At 42.4% G+C, this 21,196-nt stretch overlaps 1 protein-coding gene across 14 annotated transcripts in view; it reads right to left on the bottom strand.

The window, feature by feature from the left end:
- The window catches only part of SPSB4 (splA/ryanodine receptor domain and SOCS box containing 4), a 304,370-nt gene that overhangs the window by 125,885 nt on the left and 157,289 nt on the right, over positions 1-21,196 (bottom strand). Inside the window, exons 2-4 of one of the 14 annotated variants that reach the window (XM_065558056.1) lie at positions 12,526-12,600; positions 11,264-11,314; positions 6,887-6,965 (exon numbers count right to left, since the gene is read on the bottom strand). The exons of 8 other annotated variants lie outside the window; for them this stretch is intronic. The gene's annotated coding sequence lies outside the window, so the exon portion shown is untranslated. Of the gene's footprint in view, positions 1-6,886; positions 6,966-11,263; positions 11,315-12,525; positions 12,604-21,196 lie in introns of all 14 variants that reach the window. 5 more of the 14 variants (XM_065558054.1, XM_065558055.1, XM_065558057.1 and 2 more) reach the window with 5 other exon arrangements.

The raw sequence follows: 21,196 nt of genomic DNA, 5'->3' as shown, positions 1-21,196 counted from the left end.
AACCCTCTGCTCAAAGCAGGACCAATTCCCAACTAAATCATCCCAGCCAGGGCTTTGTCAAGCCTGACCTTAAAAGACTCTAAGGAAGGAGATTCCACCACCTCCCTTGGTAACCCATTCCAGTGCTTCACCACCCTCCTAGTGAAAAAGTTTTCCCTAATATCCAACCCCCACTCCCGCACTGCAACTTGAGACCATTACTCCTTGTTCTGTCATCTGGTACCACTGAGAACAGTCTAGATCCATCTTCTTTGGAACCCTGTAGTAGGGTTGCGCCGGGGCTCGACCCTCCGAGACGGAGAGGTGCCACACCGGCTCACTAAAGTGCAGGCAGTCCAAGCTCAGGTCCCTTTACGCAGGGGCTGAGTGGCCCACAGTTCAGGAGCTCAGGCCCTTAGGCAGGGGCTGAGCGCGAATTAACAGTTTAAGCAGGCCCAGGCCCTGGATCAGGGCGGGCACACACAGTCCCAGCTCAAGCCCTTTGGGGCAGGGTTTGAGCAAACAAGCAGTTAAGGAGCTCAGGCCCTCTGGTGCAGGGGCTGAGCGGACAAGCAGTTAAGGAGCCCAGGCCCTGGGTCAGGGCGGGGCACAAACAGTCACAGCTCAGGCCCTTGGATGCAGGGGCTGAGCGGACAAGCAGTTAAGGTAAGCCCAGGCTCCCACCTGAGCGTTGGGTGAGGGGGAAGCCTGCCACCCGTGCGGGGTGGCAGGGGGGACGCAGGCCCACCCACTCCACTGCGTTCCAGCCCGGGGCCCTAGCAGCGGTTACTGCCGCTGAAGGTCAGTGGGGTATCCTGACCGAAACACACTGACATCGGCTCACAGGCCTCTGCAGCCTGACCGGGGTCGGCTACCCCCGGGCTACTTCCATGTTCCCCCTCGGGGCCTACCTCATTGGTGATGCCGGGTTCGGGCCAGTCCAGGAGCATTGGTTCCTCGGGTGCGGGGCTTGGGGCCCGGTCCGGCAGCTCTCCCCCAGGGTAACTGGTCCAGGGCAGGCTTGGCCAGTCCTCCTCAGGGTAGCTGGCACGGGGCAAGCTTGGCCAGTCCTCCTCGGGGTACCTGGCGAGAGGTAGGCTTGACCGGCGCGGGGGGTCAGCAGGCGGCTCGCGGCCTGCGGCTGTCTCCCCAGCAGGAGCGCGGCCCGAGACGTCTGCTCTCTCTGGCGGGCTGGCTCTCACTGAGCTCTGCTGGCGGGCTTTTATACTTCCGGGTTGGGGCCGTGACCTCGGAGGGGCGGGCTCTGGACCCGGTAGCTCCACCCACGCTGGGGTTGGAGGGAGCTCGGCTCTGTCAGAGATGGAGGGGTGCCACACAGGCTCACTACAAACCCCCTTTCAGGTAGTTGAAAGCAGCTATCAAATCCCCCGTCATTCTTCTCTTCTGCAGACTAAATAACCCCAGTTCCCTCAGACTCTCCTCATAAGTCACGTGCTCCAGCCCCCTAATCATTTTTGTTGCCCTCCGCTGGACTCTTTCCAATTTTTCCACATCCTTCTTGTAGTGTGGGGCCCAAAACTGGACACAGTACTCCAGATGAGGCCTCACCAATGTCAAATAGAGGGGAACAATCACATCCCTCGATCTGCTGGCAATGCCCCTACTTATACAGCCCAAAATGCCGTTAGCCTTCTTGGCAACAAGGGCACAATGTTGACTCATATCCAGCTTCTCTTCCACTGTAACCCTTAGGTTCTTTTCTACAGAATTGCTTCCTAGCCATTCGGTCCCTAGTCTGTAACAGTGAATGGGATTCTTCCATCCTAAGTGCAGGACTCTGCACTTGTCCTTGTTGAACCTCATCAGGTTTTTTTTTGGCCCAATCCTCTAATTTGTCTAGGTCCCTCTGAATCCTATCCCTACCCTCCAGAATATCTACCACTCCTCCCAGTTTAGTGTCATCTGCAAGCTTGCTGAGAGTGCAGTCTACACCATCCTCCAGATCATTAATGAAGATATTGAACAAAACCGGCCCCAGAACCGACCCTTAGGGCACTCCGCTTAAAACCGGCTGCCAACTAGACATGGAGCCATTGATCACTACCCATCGAGCCCGACGATCTAGACAGCTTTCTATCCACCTTATAGTCCATTCATCCAGCCCATACTACTTTAACTTGCCGGAAAGAATACTGTGGGAGACTGTATCAAAAGCTTTGCTAAGGTCAAGGAATAACATGTCCACTACTTTCCCCTCATCCACAGACCCAGTTATCTCCTCATAGAAGGCAATTAGGTTAGTCAGGCATGACTTGCCCTTGGTGAATCCATGCTGACTGTTCCTGATCACTTTCTTCTCCTCTAAGTGCTTCAGAATTGATTCCTTGAGGACCTGCTCCATGATTTTTCCAGGGACTGAGGTGAGGCCGACTGGCCTGTAGTTCCCCGGATCCTCCTCCTTCCCTTTTTTAAAGATGGGCACTACATTAGCCTTTTTCCAGTCATCCGGGACCTCCCCCGATCCCCATGAGTTTTCAAAAATAACGGCCAATGGCTCTGCAATCACATCCGCCAACTCCTTTTGCACCCTCGGATGCAGCGCATCCGGCCCCATGGACTTGTGCTCATCCAGTTTTTCTAAATAGTCCCGAACCACTTCTTTCTCCACAGAAGGCTGGTCACCTCCTCCCCATACTGTGCTGCCCAGTCCAGCAGTCTGGGAGCTGACCTTGTTTGTGAAGACAGAGGCAAAAAAATCACTGAGTACATTAGCTTTTTCCACATCCTCGGTCACTAGGTTGCCTCCCTCATTCAGTAAGGGACCCACACTTTCCTTGACTTTCTTCTTCTTGTTAACATACCTGAAGAAACCTCTCTTAACTCATAACATCTCTTGCTTGCTGCAACTCCAAGTGTGATTTGGCCTTCCTGATTTCACTACTGCACGCTTGAGCAATATTTTTATACTCCTCTCTGGTCATTTGTCCAATCTTCCACTTCTTGTAAGCTTCTTTTTTGTGTTTAAGACCAGCAAGGATTTCACTGTTTAGCCAAGCTGGTCGCCTGCCATATTTACTATTCTTTCTACACATCGGGATGGTTTGTTCCTGCAACCGCAATAAGGATTCTTTAAAATACAGCCAGCTCTCCTGGACCCCTTTGCCCTTCATGTTATTCTCCCAGGGGATCCTGCCCATCTGTTTTTTGAGGAAATCAAAGTCTGCTTTTCTGAAGTCCAGGGTCCATATTCTGCTGCTCTTTCTTCCTTGTGTCAGGATCCTGAACTCGACCATCTCATGGTCACTGCCTCCCAGGTTCCCATCCACTTTTGCTTCCCCTACTAATTCTTCCCTGTTTTTGAGCTGCAGGTTGAGAAGAGCTCTGCCCCTAGTTGGTTCCTCCAGCACTTGCACCAGGAAATTGTCCCCTACACTTTCCAAAAACTTCCTGGATTATCTGTGCACTGCTGTATTGCTCTCCCAGCAGATATCAAGGTGATTAAAGTCTCCCATGAGAACCAGGGCCTGCGATCTAGTAACTTCTGCTAGTTGCCGGAAGAAAGCCTCTTCCACCTCATCCCCCTGGTCTGGTGGTCTATAGCAGACTCCGACCACGACATCAGCCTTGTTGCTCACACTTCTCAACTTTATCCAGAGACTCTCAGGTTTTTCTGCAGTTTCATACCGGAGCTCTGAGCAGTCAAACTCCCCCACCTTTTCTGCCCTGTCTGTCCTTCCTGAACAGTTTATATCCATCCATGTCAGTACTCCAGTCATCTGAGTTATCCCAAGTCTCTGTTATTCCAATGACATCATAGTTCCTTGACTGTGCCAGGACTTCCAGTTCTCCCTGCTTGTTTCAAAGGCTTCTTGCGTATTTGTGTATAGGCACTTAAGATAACTCGCTGATTGTCCCGCTTTCTCAGTCTGAGACAGGAGTCCTCCCCTCTTGGACTCTTCTGCTCGTGCTTCCTCCCAGCATCCCACTTCCCCACTTACCTCAGGGCTTTGGTCTCCTTCCCCCGGTGAACCTAGTTTAAAGCCCTTCTTACTAGGTTAGCCAGCCAACTAATGATGCCAGCAGGAGGAGCTTTTATAGTTTCAATAAATAAAATAAGATAGTCTGCCCCCATTCAGCTGGATTGTACAGAAATGCTCGATTTACGACTTCTGTCCATATCCAATCCAGGAGTAACCATTGCTAGCCTTGTGTCACACATGCTAAGCATATATCTGTGCATCCTATTACCACAAACACTAAGGGACTGGTTTATACATGCATTAGAGATCTAAAATATTTTACAAGGAATTCATTTGTAGGTGATGGAAAATAGGAGGTCATATGGGAGTTAGTCTGAATAAAAAGTATAAGCTTCTTAATTTAATGCAAGAAATTAAGAAAATGTTCTGGGAGAAAATATATCCAAGTACTATTCTTTAGTCTTTTCTGAGCTTTTGTGCCATTTTTATTTCCTGTGTTTTTCTCCGCTGGCATTATATTACTTATCTTAGGCCATAAAATTGATTCTGATCTGTTTATAAAAGAATTAATAAATGAATACAAATCTTTTATTAATTTACTGAACACATATGAAGTATAATTTTTCTTCAGTTATCTTCTACTTTTGCCACTTATGCAACATTCACTATAACAACCCATAAATAACTGAAGTGTTTATGTAGTAACAAAGGAGAAACTAAATATGACATTTACCAATGGATATTTTTACATTTGTTATCCAATAACCTTTTTATTTTCCTTATTCTGTATGAACTGTTCTATTTATTGGATTTAAAAAAAAATAAGCAGAACAAAAAGAGGCAAAAACTATTTTAAAAAAGGCAACTGATTAGAATACACCTAACATTGGTAAGGAACCTGTGAGAATGAGAGTTTAAAAGCATTCTAGGAATCAGCCACATAAACATAAAATTAAATTAAAATGTCATTTAGAGAATGCACCGGAAATAGAGCTATAAATCTTATGAAGCAGATTTTTTCCATCTATTAAAGTGATTAAAATGAAAGATAAATATCTTTTCTTTTTAAAAACTAATTACTTACAATAAAAAAATTTTAGACCATAAAAGACCTAAATAGAAGAAGTCAGTTATATTAAAATAATAAAAAGCTACTCATACACCATAGCATCAGTATTAAGTTAATGGCCTGAATTAAATCTGTAAGACAGCAATGGACTATCACCATCGCAGGGTTCAGCTTTAATTGAGCCAACTCACCTGCTGCATTTTACAGAAGCAATGTTGCTGTTTACATCTGAGTTTCCTTATTTTGTGAATTGAAGAATTTTAATTATACTTTAAGTCGCTAATTCCCTTTCTTCTCCAAAACATCTAAGTCAACTGTATGGGAAGCCTCCATAAAAGACTGACCTTGGAAGACATTGAAGTCTACCATAAACTCTGTACAGTGACTTTGTATAACTTTTGCATAGTCTTCATGATGTCAAAATATGATTATTCCGTTACAGTACTTAAGCAAGTGTTAAAGGCCTTGTGCTCAGAAATATTTATAATATGGAAAAAAAATACAAAATAGACACCACTTCAGTAGGCTTACAGCAGCTTTTTTTGGTTCTCCTTGCATCAGTTAACTAAACACTATCATGAGTGCTACATTAACATCAAGAACACACTTCTTTTCCTTCAACATATATGCAGTATAAATTAAAAGAATAATCATTTTTACAGAACCAGTCCACCAAAGCATTTGGTGCTTTATAAATTAAGACCCTGATCTTGAAAGAAACTTACAAATGGGTAAATTGTATACACGTGCATAATCTCATTGCATTCAATATTCATGTGCATAAAGTCACATTTACAGGACTGGTGTCAAAATATCTAAAAACCCATATCAAAAAGTCAAAACACATCAATGGTGGTGGTAAAGGAGCAGGGAAAGGATAATAAGTAGAGGCACAAGAATGGGTGCAGGAAATACCATGATTAAATTAAGAGATGTTTAAAATACGAAGAGATGGATGTGGAGATAGATATTGGATTGACCAAAAAATAGACTAGGTCATCCCATCACAAAAGCAAGTTTAGTTGCCAATGCAAGATACAATGGGGGAGAGCGCCTTACAACTTATCAGTAGGCAGATACTACTAAGGACAAGGCAGCACAAACTTTAAAATATCAGTGTACCCTATGCAGGCCACCCACACAGAGAATCTACGATGGACATAATAGGATTATGATTCCTCAAACATGTCACTGCTTTCTGAGCAACCTGCAAACAGTAGAGCTGCCACACAGAGAGGTGATTACAGCAATAGAACCTCATGGCTGTGAAGGCATGTTTTGCTGTTGCCACCTGGTTAGAGGATAAACAACAGTGCAGCCTGCACAGATGTTTAACACCCAACAGATTGTGATCAAAAGTGACTTCTGTGTTACTCCTCTGATCTTTTACCTCTGTGCATTGCCACAAGCAGAAACACAGAGGAGAAAGCCTTGGCATTCCATAGGAACTGCAATACTAGATCAGTCCAACACCCTCTACCGTTTCAGAGGAATGTTTCAAACCCCAATAATAATTCTGCTCATGGCACGGAAGCTTCTTCCTAACTCTAGGCATTCAGTGTTTGGGAATATGTTCTGAAGCATGCGGGTTTATATCCTTTACACATTTAACATACCTTTGGATCGTCTTACCACTCATATAAATGTATAAAAATATCAACAGCCTCTATACAGAAACAAAAACTTGTCCTCCTCCTCCCCAAGGATGGGAAAAGGGTAGCTCCACAGCATGCAAGAGGAAATATCCTTCAAGCTTTCTTCCAAAGGACGGGACAAATGTACATTACAAGTATTAGAGGGGTTATAAATACCATACAGAAAAACCACTAAATATGGCATATATTGCTAAAGCCAACCAATAAAACATATACAACAAATAATAAATCCAGGAACGGACATGGGAATGAACTATCCGGAACCAATTCTGAAGGCATGTGGAATTTCATTCTCCTCCTGTTTCTTGCCAGTCATTTTCTCTGAAAAAAACAAAAAGGCAAGATATGTGGTGGGAGTAACACCCACCTACCCACCGCTCATTACACAAATTTGTTTTTCCTTGGGAAGTATACACCACTCATCCTATGTGCCACATTTGGCTCAACCAGTGAGCACAGAATTTGGTAGAAGCAAGAGAATAAAGGGTAATAGGAGATTCCCATACCACTGAAACAACATATTATTCCTGAGATAAGGCTGTAACGTTGCACCCCATAATGCTTTATAGAAATATGCTTCTGAGTGTAAATATGACAACTGGAATATGGTTTTATGCTAGATATGCCATGTAAATATATCTGTGCAAAGGTTATGATCTACTGAGTATATTCATCCTATTTGTATGCATGTATCATTTTTATATCTGAAGTTATGAGTGTTGGCTCTATGATTGTATTTAAAGTGTTTGCTGTAGGAAGCACACAAGGCAGATTTGGTCAACATAGTATGAAGGGGTTATTCAAGTAATTGGGAGTACTTAACTAGCAATGGACTTTGGGAGATGCCAATCCATATCTGAGCTTTCCTGGGAAAATTCAAACTAACATGTAAACAATGGCACCCATCTGCAAAAAGCTGAATCGTTCACAGACATGTGACTTGCCCAGGTGGCTACAGACTCCATCTTGTTGCTGTGATTTTGCACAGGAGAACAAAGGGGTTTCTGCCCACAAGAGAAAGAATATAAAAGGCCCTGGAAACTCCTCCATTTTGTCTTCAGCTAGCTCAGAAGATAGCCTCTCCACCCCAAAGAGATGCCTGAAAGTTACTGTCCTTTGTTCCAGTTTCTATGAGGGTGAGTGTGATTGTTGGACCCAGACTAGTAAGGAATCTAGTCTGTGAAAGAAGCTTATTGGAACATCTCTGAGGATGAGATTTACCTGCATTTAGTTTCTTACTGTATTAGGCTTCGACTTGCGTGTTTTTGTTTAATTTTACTTGGTAATTTACTTTGTTCTGTCTTTTATTACTTGGAACCACTTAAATCCTACTTTTTATATTCAATAAAATCACTTTTTACTTATTAATTAACCCAGAGCAAGTAATGAGTACCTGGGGGAGTGAACAGCTGTGCATCTCTCTCCATCAGTGTTAAAGAGGGCGAACAATTTGAGTTTACCCTGTATAAGCTTTATATAGAGTAAAATGGATTTAGTTGGGGTTTGTACCCCATTGGGAACTTGGTATCTGGATGCTGGAGACAGGAGCATTTCTTAAGCGGTTTTCAGTTAAGCCTGCAGCTTTTGGGGGATGTGGTTCAGACCTGGGTCTGTGTTTGTAGCAGGCTAGCATGTCTGGCTCAACAAGACAGGGTACTGAAGTCCCAAGCTGCCAGGGAAAACGGGCTCAGAGGTAGTCTCAGCACATCAGGTGTCAGCCCCACGGGGGTCTTTGTGACCCAACCCGTCACAAAGGCTATGTATTTTCTTTTTATTGCCATTTAGATTATCTTTTTATTGTATATCATGATTACATTAGCTCACATTTTTCCTGGTCTTCAAAAAGGTTTTATAGTAGGACACTTCCAAACTACCATGTATATTTTCTCAAGTCCTCTCCTCATTGCACTGTCTCCAGCCCTGTTTGCTCTTTACCCATATTAAAGGGCCTCACTGGGATGAGATAAAGGCTGCAGGAGTTTTGCATTGCACCTTCATAAGATTTCAGAACATCAAAAATCACAATTCTGACAAGATATTCTGTAATTAGGTGGTGAGAAACGAAGCCATGCTAATTAATGTTGACTTCATTCAAAGAACAGGAAAAAAATGTGTCAGTGTTAACCAGATTGTACAGACTAAGGAAAAATGTGTATTTCAAGCTTCTGAAGAGGTCATAGCAGAGTTGAGCATAATTTTTTTTATAGCAACATCATTGCTTTCAGTATCCATTGATCAAGGAGATGAATGTTAACATTCAAACAGCAGTTGTAATCAAGGCTTTAATTTCATTTGTCTATAGTTAGTTTTTGGGAGAAGAGAAAATCTCTCTTTAGGCTTCCAAGTGTGAAATCCCCAAGCTGTGGGAGGGAACCATTGTTTCTGAATCACTTTGGTTATCCACTCAGACAACTCCTCATCAATTATTTGGAGTGGACCACATCCACTCTGACTGTATTGATCTTGTCAACACTGGTTCTCAACTTGTAAGGTAACTCCCTTCTCTTCATGTGTCAGTATATTTATGCCTGCATCTGTAATTTTCACTCCATGCATCCAAAGAAGTGGGTTTTTTTACCCATGAAAGCTTATGCCCAAATAAATCTGTTAGTCTTTAAGGTGCCACTGGACTCCTCGTTGTTTTTGTAGATACAGACTAACACGGCTACCCCTCTGATTCTTGAATTTGGGTTTCTTTCAGCCCCCAATCACAGAAGCATCTGCACATAAAACAAATGTCTACACTGTAATAAAAAACCCAAAGCACCAAGCCACAGACCTGGGGTCTCGAAGGCTTTAAGACCAGAAGGGACCATTGTGATCCAATGACTCAGGCTTGCAGGGCTAAAAGTAGCAACATAGAAGTTTGGGCTCAGGCTCTTAGATATGTATACAACGCAAGTTTTAGCCTCACAGCTCAAACCTCACAAGCCCAAGTCAGATGACCCAGGCCAGTCACGGATCTTTTATTGCAGTATAGATGAACCCTTAGCTTCTCTTCATTTCTTTTACCTCATTCCTCTTTTCTCTGAGTCTCTTTCCCTCTCCTCCTCCATTTGGGATTTCATGCAATTCCCTCAGCCACCCGCCATCTCATACATGCTTTGCCCCAAGCGTTTGTCCTGAGCATCTCCTGCTCTCCTTTTGAGGGTGGGATAATGTACATTCTCCATCATGAAGCCGCAGCTGCACTCTCCCCAGCCAGGATAGTTAGACATAGCTCCCTCCCTGTTCATAAGCATTGTTTCTTTAGTCAGGCAGAAGAGACAAACAGGAAGTGCTCTGCTCCCCTCCTCCCACGCGTGGTTATGCTCTATCTACAGGGCTTCTAGCCTTTTCTGTCCTAAAGGGAAAAAGCTGTTCCAGCCTAACATGTGATGCCACTGCACTACTGGCACACCTGCCCTCCATTTGGTCAGTCTTTTCCTTTCTCTGGGTCTATAATTCCTCATTAGGTTGTCTCTTAACCATGGTTTTCCCAGCTAGCACAGAGAACTTTTGCTCGCCGATCACCTGGGAATAGTTTAACCGACTTTACATACATTTGTAGGAAGAGAAAGAGCCCCAGGCTGACTTTTAATTACTCACCTAAACCAAATGTTTCTCTCTTGGTAAATTCCTAATCTGGAACAACAAGGAGAAAAGCAAGCTGGCATGCACATATGGGCCCAAACATTTTGGGTTTCCTTGGCCTAAGAGTTCAACCGTGGTATGGACCAATTATGTGAGTTAACAAAGCATTCTGAGCATTGCCATGAAAGTGATCCTCCCAGGCACGCCATGCAGCGGTCAGATGGGCATACCCATACACTTCTCTTTGCTTACAGAGCTAGAACCATGTCTCGTTAGCTCCCCCATTTCCCAGCTATTTTAGAGAGATACTGGTAGCCAAAATCTAGGAATACAAGATACGGATGGCTTGTGTAGACAGATTTTTTCTTAGCGCTATCCTTTGCAGGCAATAATTGTAAAAGCTCCTATCGACTCAGTCCCAACATCTTAGAGCATAGGCTTAGAATAGAAATATTGATAGTTCATTGACAAGACTTGTACTCCAGTGACATCCCTATCATTTAGCTTGATTTTTCTTTATCCACCATCCTCCACCAGCCAAATTTGGCTGTCTTAGGATGCGTGTTAAATAAAAAATTAAATAAATAATAATAAAAAACCATCAGCAATCATTTAACATTGCTGGAGAGAGATGCATCTGAGTGGACATAATTAAACTGTTGATTCCTGCTACGGGTTTTAAAGTAGGAAATGCAAGCCAATTATTGATGCTGTAAATGGCTCACTGAAAGAAAAAAAATAAAAAGATTGCAGCATCCTAGGGCATTAATTCAAGACAGCAATTTCAAGTGCTTCCTCCCATACCACTGAATCTATAGTAACACAGTTGCTATACAAAATAAAGATAATGGGAAAGAGATTGTTACCACGTCAATAGTAATGGCTATCAAATAACAAGAATATGTATTCAGCATTATAGCAAGTACCAGACAGAAACTGCTATAGTTAAGGTTGCATCATTTCCATTCTAACCCTATTTTCAGTCCCCAGTATTTACAAAAAATTGCTGACAAATGTATGCTACCTATGTCTGTAGCTAAATTTACCTTTGTAGTTAAACTGTCTCCTCCCCAGATTTGCACCAATGGACTGATTTGCTGGTGGTTGAAAAGAAAAAAATCATAGTACATGTCTATTGACAAAATTATTAAGACATTGTAACCAGGTCCACTGCCCCTCTTCCTCGGCCCGCTAGCTGTCCCAATAAAGTGCAGAGAAGCCTCCAGTTATGCAGCACCTGTGGCTTTATTTACATATACAGTTCTCCCACCAACAGTGTTGAGCTATATACAAGGAATGCAGGGTTAGTTCCCCCTTTTCCTACAGTCAGCTAGGAGACGGACCTTTCTCTGGCTGACTTTTCTGCTGGCTCCCAGCCCTTATAACTGGTGGCTTGTCAGGCTTGCAGGTGGAGCCAATCCGCAGGCCAGGCATCAGGTCTGTTTCACCAGCCCCAATCTATTTCTCTTGATTGGAGCTGGCTGAGCAGGGGTAATGAGGTGCTTTTGCAACAGCGCCCTGCTACAGACATATTTTGAGAATGCTTCATATATGAAGTCTAAGATGGCGCTCTGTACACATGTAAAAATATCTTGTTTAAAAAGATGTATTAGTTGCAAGAACTGCTTGTGTAGCTAAGTATTTTATAAAATCTTGCATTTAAACCTCATTGGACAGGAGACAATGTGCGCTCCAATTAGTATAAAAGGCTATGCACAGTCTTGATGAATTTCCACATACTTGCTGGATTGTCTTTCCACCTTAACATGTAATTTTGCTTTTCAGAGATTACTGCAAATTTATAGTAGGAACACTTCAAGTGAGTGGGATTTTTAAAGAAGTGTTCAGCATTGGCTTAACTGCTCCCACTGAAAGCAATGGGAGTTCTTATTTTAAGTTTTAAATTTAAATTGTAATAATTTTAAACATCAGGAACTGCATCTAAACTGCCAGCTCTCTGCAGGAAAAGCTGCAAGCTCTTAAAGCTGCAGAAAACCAGCCTTCTTTGCTTCGTTTAGATGTTGCAATGCTCTTTGGTAACAAGGACCATTTTTATTAGTGAATGATCAGTATTCTCATTCAAGTGAAAAACTGTCAAGTTAAATATTTCCCAAATGCTGATTGCATCAGAAATTAAGGGACTACTGTACCCGCTAGAGAAGGCACTAGCTGGTACTGCGTGGGTGAAGTATGGTAGTGCAGCAGTGCACTCAAGATGAGGTTGATTAGAAGGGTCAGAGTTATAAAAAGTTAAAAACCATATCCCACTGAGACCATGTATTCTTTATATTCAAAGAACTTCTATTACCTGTTACTTGTGTCAACAGCTTTCAACTGTACAATGCCTGAAAGACTTTTTTGGCTTCTTTAAGCCCACATGGTTCTGCTGGAAGTATGAAGAAAAATTAGTGGGTTCTGAACACTAGAACATCCTAAAACTCCTTAAATATACTAGTTTCATGCTGTAAGGAAGGATTACACTGAAGATTCAGACTCAGGCATTTCTAGAAATGAGACCACCATACTTTTGTGCAAGTTTAAAGAGTGTACCCAGGAATGAACCATAATGGTTTTTGAATTGCCGACTATGTACATACAAGATTCAGCTGAATCTAGAGAAAGGCTACCCACCCAGAACTAGATTAGTTAAGACAGAGTAATTGCTAACACTTGCACTAGGGCCTACGTCTGCTGCTATTATAGTAAAAGGCAAGACTTCAACTTAGGCAAGACTTCAACTTAAGTAATGACATTGAGCACTTCAAAAAGTGCTCTGCACCCAGCAATCTACCCCAAGAGTAAGTCAGAATAAATTCTAGGTGCTAAATTCACCAGATGGATTTTCAATTCCACAACACATCTATGTTTTTTCCCCCTCATAGAAGGAAAGAGCTACAAATAAATCTCTTTCCAGACTAAATCACAATAAAAATGCTGAGGACAAAACAATCAAGCAGATGGTGAAATTATTAATATTTAACACAGTTTTCACTTGAGTAAGAGCCTTTTTTCAGCACGGGAGCAAATAAGTTGCAACACCTAGACAATGGCACTGAGCATTAAGGATTCAGTTTCAACCTTAACTCTTAAGCCTTGATCCTATATTAAGTACATTAGGCTTAGGTAGCACCCTTAAGACTGCTTTAACAAATTCACATAACATCTTCACAGTACACAAGCTATTTTTTAATTAAACTAACATATATAAGGGTGTCACCCAGAGCACAGCATATTAGCCTGAATTAACAGATGCTTATTGAAATTGGCATATTATTGTTGGTAACTGCCACAGTTCTCTTGGCAAAACAAACAAACAAAAAATCACAGAAAGCCATGGGAGGCAGGAATTACAAGTAAAATATTTAAACCTGGAAAATTAAGCACAAATTCCCTCCCAAGACATTTCAATCCAGTGACTTAAAAAGAATGAATAAATATTCAAAAAGTAAAAATAAAGTTTGCTTCTTAGGAAATCTGATTTAGATGTATAGGACACCATTCTAGCCAACAAAAGCAGACATTGCTTATGTTCTCTGCTTCACTGTTTGAATCCTCCCACTCCACACACAGTTGATTTATAGGCTATGCATTGATGGGACTTCCACATTATTCTCCTGATACAGTGATGCATTTATTGCATTTTACTGTTTATAGAGTTGATGCCATACAAGAACATTCCCAATAAAAACTAAGTTTTTAGGGAACTCTTAGGAAACCTTAAATGCTCTTTCACCCTGAGGAGACTCGTCCTTCCCTCCAGTCACCTCTCTTGTCCACTTTAGCTACTCTGCTGCTGCTACTACTACAACATAAGCTGAAAATTCTGCTCTGCACATCCTTAAATGTGCCTATTCCAAAGCAGAACCTTCATATGCAGAAATATTTGCGGGTTTTGGATGGCCTCCAGCTTCAAGATGCCAGACTGATGCAGCTGCTCTGCTGTAGCACATCCAGTGAAGACGCTCTATGCCGACGGAAGAGAACTCTCCTGTTGGCATAATAAATCAGTTACCACCTCTTGTGGAGGTAGTAACTGTGTTGGTGGGAGAATTTCCCCCACAGACATAGCGCTGTCCCAACGGAGCTTAGGTTGGTGTAATTTATGTCACTCAGGCAGATGGCTTATTCACACCCCTGAGTGACGTAAGTTGTACCGACATGAGTGGTAGTGTAGACCGGCCTAGGAGTTATTAGCATTGCATCACATGGAAGAGTCACTGTGACACAGTCAAAAATATAGTGAAGGGGTACATATGAGCATAGGTGCATTTAAGCCAACAGAACATCCAGTTTACACTATCATAATAATCCTTTGACCATTCCCAACTGGAAAGAGAATTCCCAACTCAACATGCTAAAACATCTCAAACCTTTGGCCTCCTCTTTGTCAGTGGTGTCAATACTAATATGGCCAGTCCTTATTGGTTGATTGAAGATGCCACGTAAGCTTTATTTAATTCAGAAGTAGATTTGATACATGAGAAATTTAAGAATGCTAGCAAAATGAAAACTATTCATTATAATTTACATATTTTGGATGTTTGACCTAAAGTGAAGTATCAAATGGATTGCAGCAGTCAATTCGCCTGCTAGAATTCCAAGTTATGCACTTATGAAAGCATAATTCAAGAAGTCAGCAGTCAGCCAGAAGCCAAATATAATCATTTTGTAAACTCAGCAATGCACTTCTTGGGAGTGTAGCTAGGATAACCATGTGCATACTTCCTGAGTGACAGAAACAGTCTATTTTGGCCTGTGTAATTGAGAGGTGTATAGTGGAGGCCACTAAGTGGAATGTTGACCACCTGTACTGGTTCTGCACATTTTATTCCAGAACAATGCAGCAGCCAGTTACATATATGGATGCTGAATATCAATACCCACAACATGGGACAAGCTTTCCATGTAGGGTGTCCAGATGAGATGAAGAAAATATCGGGAAACCGGAGGGGGCAGGGAAGCCGAGTGATCCTGGCAGCGCAAAATAGCGAGACAAACAGCTCAAAATCAGCACCCTAATTCCATGCCTGGCAGAGTTTATCTCCTTTCAATGCAAGTCTTGTTTAAACTGGCTTAATATAATGGTTAACAACTCTTCCTTTCTGATTTAAATATTTCTGCATGACTTTCATTGATCATCAATTGTAAGTTTTACTAGCCAGCACTGGTAACAATTGTAAGATTGTGCCTTTTACCTCATTTTCACCCCATTTTAATTATTGTTTTGGGGTTTTTTTGTAAAAAGCATACTACTGCAAATACTACTGTAGGTAAATCTGTTGTGTAAACCCTAGCATTGCACCCCCTCACGGATGTGAATTTCTGCTTATAGAACCATAGAATATCATGGTTGGAAGGGACCTCAGGAGGTCATCTAGTCCAACCCCTCTGTAACCCTCAAAACAAGACCAATACCCAATTAAATCATCCCAGCCAGGACTTTGTCAAGCCTGACCTTAAAAACCTCTAATGAGGGAGATTCCACCACCTCCCTAGTAACCCATTCCAATACTAAGAGATTTGAAAGTTACTAGTAACTTTGGATGCCTCCGTTTTCGGGTTCTTAGTTTGAGGCTCCGTTGAAGGGGATTTCTTTAGAACTGGAAGGGACCCTGAAAGGTCAGAGTCCAGCCCCCTGCCTTCACACATTGAAGTGAAGTACGCAGAGAATGAAGCATCCAAAGGAATTTAGACACCCACTGAAATTAATGGTAAATTCCCCTGGCAGTTTTGAAATAGCACCCCCTCCCTTTTTTTTTTTTTTTTGGCAAAATGTTTCTAAAGATACACGTTTCTTGGGTATAATTAATATTCTGTCTTGGAAAGACCAATTATGGTGTGGGTCTCTCCCCAGCCCTCCCCTGCTGAAGCTCTTTCACTTCGTATTCACTGGAGCAGAGAAAGGTGCCTAGTGGCACAGTAGTGGGAGCACTCATCTGGGAGGGGAAAGGCCTGGGTTTAAATCCCTGCTCCACATCAGATATAGGTATTTTGACCGTCTCTCTCTCTCATATTCTGGGGGGATGCTCTAAACACTGAGTAACTGAGTATAAGGGGGCACCTCCAACTCCTCTGGCTGTATTTTGTTCAAGGGTCGATCCGACAGACTTGTACTACAGCAGTGTGTGAGCACATCTTGGATTCTGCAGCTAGATAGGTGGGGAATGCCTACTTTATGTATCTTGCTGGGGCTGAGACATGCTAGCCACCAAGCTGTTCAATGCTGCCAAGACTGAGGAATCTTCACAGAGATTTCCTCCCCAATGTCACTTCCCAAAGGTTTTACTTAAGACTATGCAAAAGAATGATTTGCTCCATTAAATGCACAAGAGTTACCGATTTTTATTATTTTTTCAGTGGGACAGAAGAGCTTTGAATAGCTTTTAGGAAATGTTTATAAAAAAGCCCACAATATTGGCTCTGCTAAAAGAGTTCACTCTACAGTTCTGAAATGCTAGCTTTGCTAGTGAATCCAAGCTGTGCTTAGTGTATTTTCAAAGTGGATTTTACATCTCACCACAACTTGCTTTTTATGCTCAGTTTGTGAGAAATCCCAAATCCACGGCTGTGATCTCTCTTGCATTTTGCAGAACGACACCATCAAATTCATCATCCCAGACCTACTATGAAGAATCCTCACCCCCCACATTTGGAGGATGAGCAGGGTCTGCACTCCAGTCTCCTGCCCAATCGGATTGGGCAAGGTGAGAAGGGGAAGATGAGAGGAACAAAGTGGGAGTTGGGATGAAAAAGGAAAAAAAAGAGAGAAGTAGAAGTTTCCCTTTTCCAGTACATAAAGAGAGCAAAACAAGAAGGGTGAGAATTTCAAAAGGGCTCAATTCCCATTGATTTCTACAGGAACACAGTTTGGCCAATGCTAAGCACTTCTGAAATTACTACTACCCATGCTGAAAATACTACCCATGTTGTTTAGGCCAGGTATAAAGTTAACACACTGCATGAGCACAGCACTGCTGCAGTGCATGAATGAAGATGCTCTAAGAGCTGATGGGAGAAAGCTCTTCAGTAGGCTTAGTTAACCCACTTCCCCGAGAGATGGTAGCTGTGTCGATGGGAGAAGGTCTCCCGCTGACCTAATGCTGTCTAGACAGGGAGTTATACCAACCTAACTAAGTTTATCAGGTGTGTGGGTTTTTTACATCCCTGAGCAATGTAGTTATACCAATATAGGTCTGTAGTGTAGACCAGACCTTAGACTAGGCACCTTATTTCAGATTAAGGAAGGTATGATAAATGAAGGGGGGTAGATCTCTTTTATGGACACCCAGCCAGCTAGTTAGCTGTAAAATCCCTCTTAGTAGCTGTTCTCTACTTGCTTTACCTGTAAAGGGTTAAAAAGCCTCCCTGCATAGGTTTAAAAAAAGGGGGGGGGAACCTGACCAAAAGAGCAGCCAATGGGAGGGCTAAAACTTTTTTAAATTGGGAAAAACCTTCCCGTTGTTGTCTGTTGTTCTCTCATTAGAAAAGGTTCAGAGAAGGGCAACTAAAATGATTAGGGGTTTGGAATGGGTTCCATATGATGAGAGATTAAAGAGGCTAGGACTTTTCAGCTTGGAAAAAGGGAGACTAAGGGGGTATATGATAGAGGTATATAAAATCATGAGTGGTGTGGAGAAAGTGAATAAAGAAAAGTTATTTACTTGTTCGTATAATATAAGAACTAGGGGCCACCAAATGAAATTAATGGGCAGCAGGTTTAAAAAAATAAAAGGAAGTGCTTCAAACAGCACACAGTCAACCTGTGGAACTCCTTGCCTGAGGAGGTTATGAAGGTTAGGACTATAACAGGGTTTAAAGGAGAACTAGATAACCTATATGAATTTAAGTCCATTAATTACTATTAGCCAGGATGGGTAAGGAATTGTGTCCCTAGCCTCTGTTTGTCAGAGGGTGGAGATGGATGGCAGGAGAGAGAGATCACTTGATCATTGCCCGTTAGGTTCACTCTCCCTCTGGGGCACCTGGCATCGGCCACTGTTGGCAGACAGGATGCTGGGCTCGATGGACTCTTGGTCTGACCCAGTATGGCCATTCTTATGTTCTCTGGGCTGCAGGGACAAGGAGCAGCGATGCTATAAGCAGGAATGCTTTGTAAGGTTTGAACCAGGTATTAAAAGTTATCTTCCCTACGTAGAAGGAATCATTGAGACAGGGAATGTTTAGATAGACGGCGTCAGGTTTATTTCTTTATTTTGGCTTGTGGATCTCCTCTGTGCTAACCCCAAATGCTTTTGTTTGCTTGTAACCTTTAAGATGAACCCCCAAAAAGCTATTTTGGGTGCTTAATTTTTGGAATTGCTCCTTTAAAAATCTAGCAAAAGCCTAAGTTCCAGATGTATTTTCTTCCTTTTTCTTTTTAATATAATTTATCTTTTTTAAGAACAGAATTGGATTTTTGGTGTCCTAAGAGGTTTGTGCATATGTTGTTTAGTTAGCTGGTGGCAACAGCTAATTTCCTTTGTTTTCTTTCTCAGCTCTTCCCTGGAGGGGGGTGAAAGGGCTTGAGGTGAAAGGGTTTGGGAGAAATTCCCAAGTGCTCCTTCCTGGGATCAAGGGGTTTTTTTGCATTTGGGTGGTGGCAGTGTTGACCAAGCCAAGGTCAGAGAAAAGCTGTAACCTTGGGAGTGTAAAACAAGCCTGGAGTGGCAAGTATTAATTTTTGAAATTCTTGCGGGCCTCCACCTTCTGCACTCGAAGTGCCAGATAGGGATTCAACCTTGACAGAAGGCAACAAATATGAACTCTCCCTCTCTCTGGGCCATGGACAAAAGAGTGACTCATGCTAACATTCAGCATCTCAATTGCTACACAAATTAACAGCTGCCCCACAGCTGCCAGCAACATGTCCTTACACTTAAGATGAACTCAAGGGATATATGTTAAATGAGGATTGTACTTTGGGGAGAGGGAGCAATTCTTCATGATGTGCAAAGAGGGTCTGAGAAGTTGGTGGCAGGATTAACATAAGAACATTAACACACTTGGACTGAGGTGGAGATGGACATAGGAGACAGAAGTGTTGAGAATCGCTAGGTTAGGCTAAAAGGGGTAAAAAACAAGGGTGATGTCATGTTAGGAGTCTACTACAGGCCACCTAACCAGGTGGAAGAGGTGGATGAGGCTTTTTTTTAAAACAACTAACAAAATCATCCAAAGCCCAACATTTGGTGGTGATGGGGGACTTCAACTATCCAAATATATGTTGGGAAAATAACACAGCGGGGCAAAGACTATCCAACAAATTCTTGGACTGCATTGCAGACAACTTTTTATTTCAGAAGGTTGAAAAAGCTACTAGGGGGAAACTGTTCTAGACTTGATTTTAACAAATAGGGAGGAACTCATTGAGAATTTGAAAGTGGAAGGCAGCTTGGGTGAAAGTGATCATGGAATCATAGAGTTTGTAATTCTAAGGAAGGGTAGAAGGGAGGACAGCAAAATAGAGACAATGGATTTCAGGAAGGCGGATTTTGGTAAACTGAGAGAGCTGACAGGTAAGGTCCCATGGAAATCAAGACTGAGGGGAAAAACAACTGAGGAGAGTTGGCAGTTTTTCAAAGGGACACTACTAAGGGCCCAAAAGCAAGCTATTCCACTTGTTAAGATAGAAAATGTGGCAAAAGACCACCCTGGCTTAACCACAAGATCTTGCATGATCTAAAAAATAAAAAGGAGTCAGAAAAAATGTAATCTGTCCTAGTTTCCAAAGGATGAATATAGGCAAACAACAGGAATGCAGTGGCAAGATTAGAAAGGCAAAGGCACAAAATGAGCTCAAACTAGCTACAGGAATAAAGGGAAACAAGACGACTTTTTATCAATACATTAGAAGCAAGAGGAAGACCAAAGACAGGGTAGGCTCACTGCTCAGTGAAGAGGGAGAAACAGTAACAGGAAACTTGGAAATGGCAGAGATGCTTAATGACTTCTTTGTTTCGGTCTTCACCGAGAAGTCTGAAGGAATGCCTAACATAATGAATGCTAATGGGAAGGGGGTAGGTTTAGCAGATAAAATAAAAAAAGAACAAGTTAAAAATCACTTAGAAAAGTTAGATGCCTGCAAGTCACCAGGGCCTGATGAAATGCATCCTAGAATACTCAAGGAGCTAATAGAGGAGGTATCTGAGCCTCTAGCTATTATCTTTGGAAAATCATGGGAGACGGGAGAGATTCCAGAAGACTGGAAAAGGGCAAATATAGTGCCCATCTATAAAAAGGGAAATAAAAACAACCCAGGGGTCTGTTTTGGGACCGGCTCTGTTCAATAGCTTCATTAATGACTTAGATATTGGCATAGAAAGTACGCTTATTAAGTTTGCGGATGATACCAAACTGGGAGGAATTGCAACTGCTTTGGAGGACAGGGTCATAATTCAAAATGATCTGGACAAATTGGAGAAATGGTCTGAGTTAAACAGGATGAAGTTTAACAAAGAAATGCAAAGTGCTCCACTTAGGAAGAAAAAAAATCAGTTTCACACATACAGAATAGGAAGAGACTGTCTAGGAAGGAGTACGGCAGAAAGGGATCTAGGGGTTATAGTGGACCACAAGCCAAACATGAGTCAATAGTGTGATGCTGTTGCAAAAAAAGCAAACGTGTTTCTGGGCTATATTAACAGGTGTGTTGTGAGCAAGACACGAGAAGTCATTCTTCCGCTCTACTCTGCTCTGGTTAGGCCTCAGCTGGAGTATTGTGTCCAGTTCTGGGCACCGCATTTCAAGAAAGATGTGGAGAAATTGGAAAGGGTCCAGAGAAGAGCAACAAGAATGATTAAAGGTCTTGAGAACATGACCTATGAAGGAAGGCTGAAAGAATTGGGTTTGTTTAGTTTGGAAAAGAGAAGACTGAGAGGGGACATGATAGCAGTTTTCAGGTATCTAAAAGGGTGTCATAAGGAGGAGGGAGAAAACTTGTTCACTTTAGCCTCTAAGGATAGAGCAAGAAGCAATGGGCT

The sequence above is a fragment of the Chrysemys picta genome, chromosome 9, assembly GCF_011386835.1.
Source record: "Chrysemys picta bellii isolate R12L10 chromosome 9, ASM1138683v2, whole genome shotgun sequence".
Classification (NCBI taxonomy): Eukaryota; Metazoa; Chordata; order Testudines; family Emydidae; genus Chrysemys; species Chrysemys picta.
The sequence above is the reverse complement of the archived record's forward strand: the minus strand, read 5'-3'. Positions and strand labels throughout refer to the sequence as shown.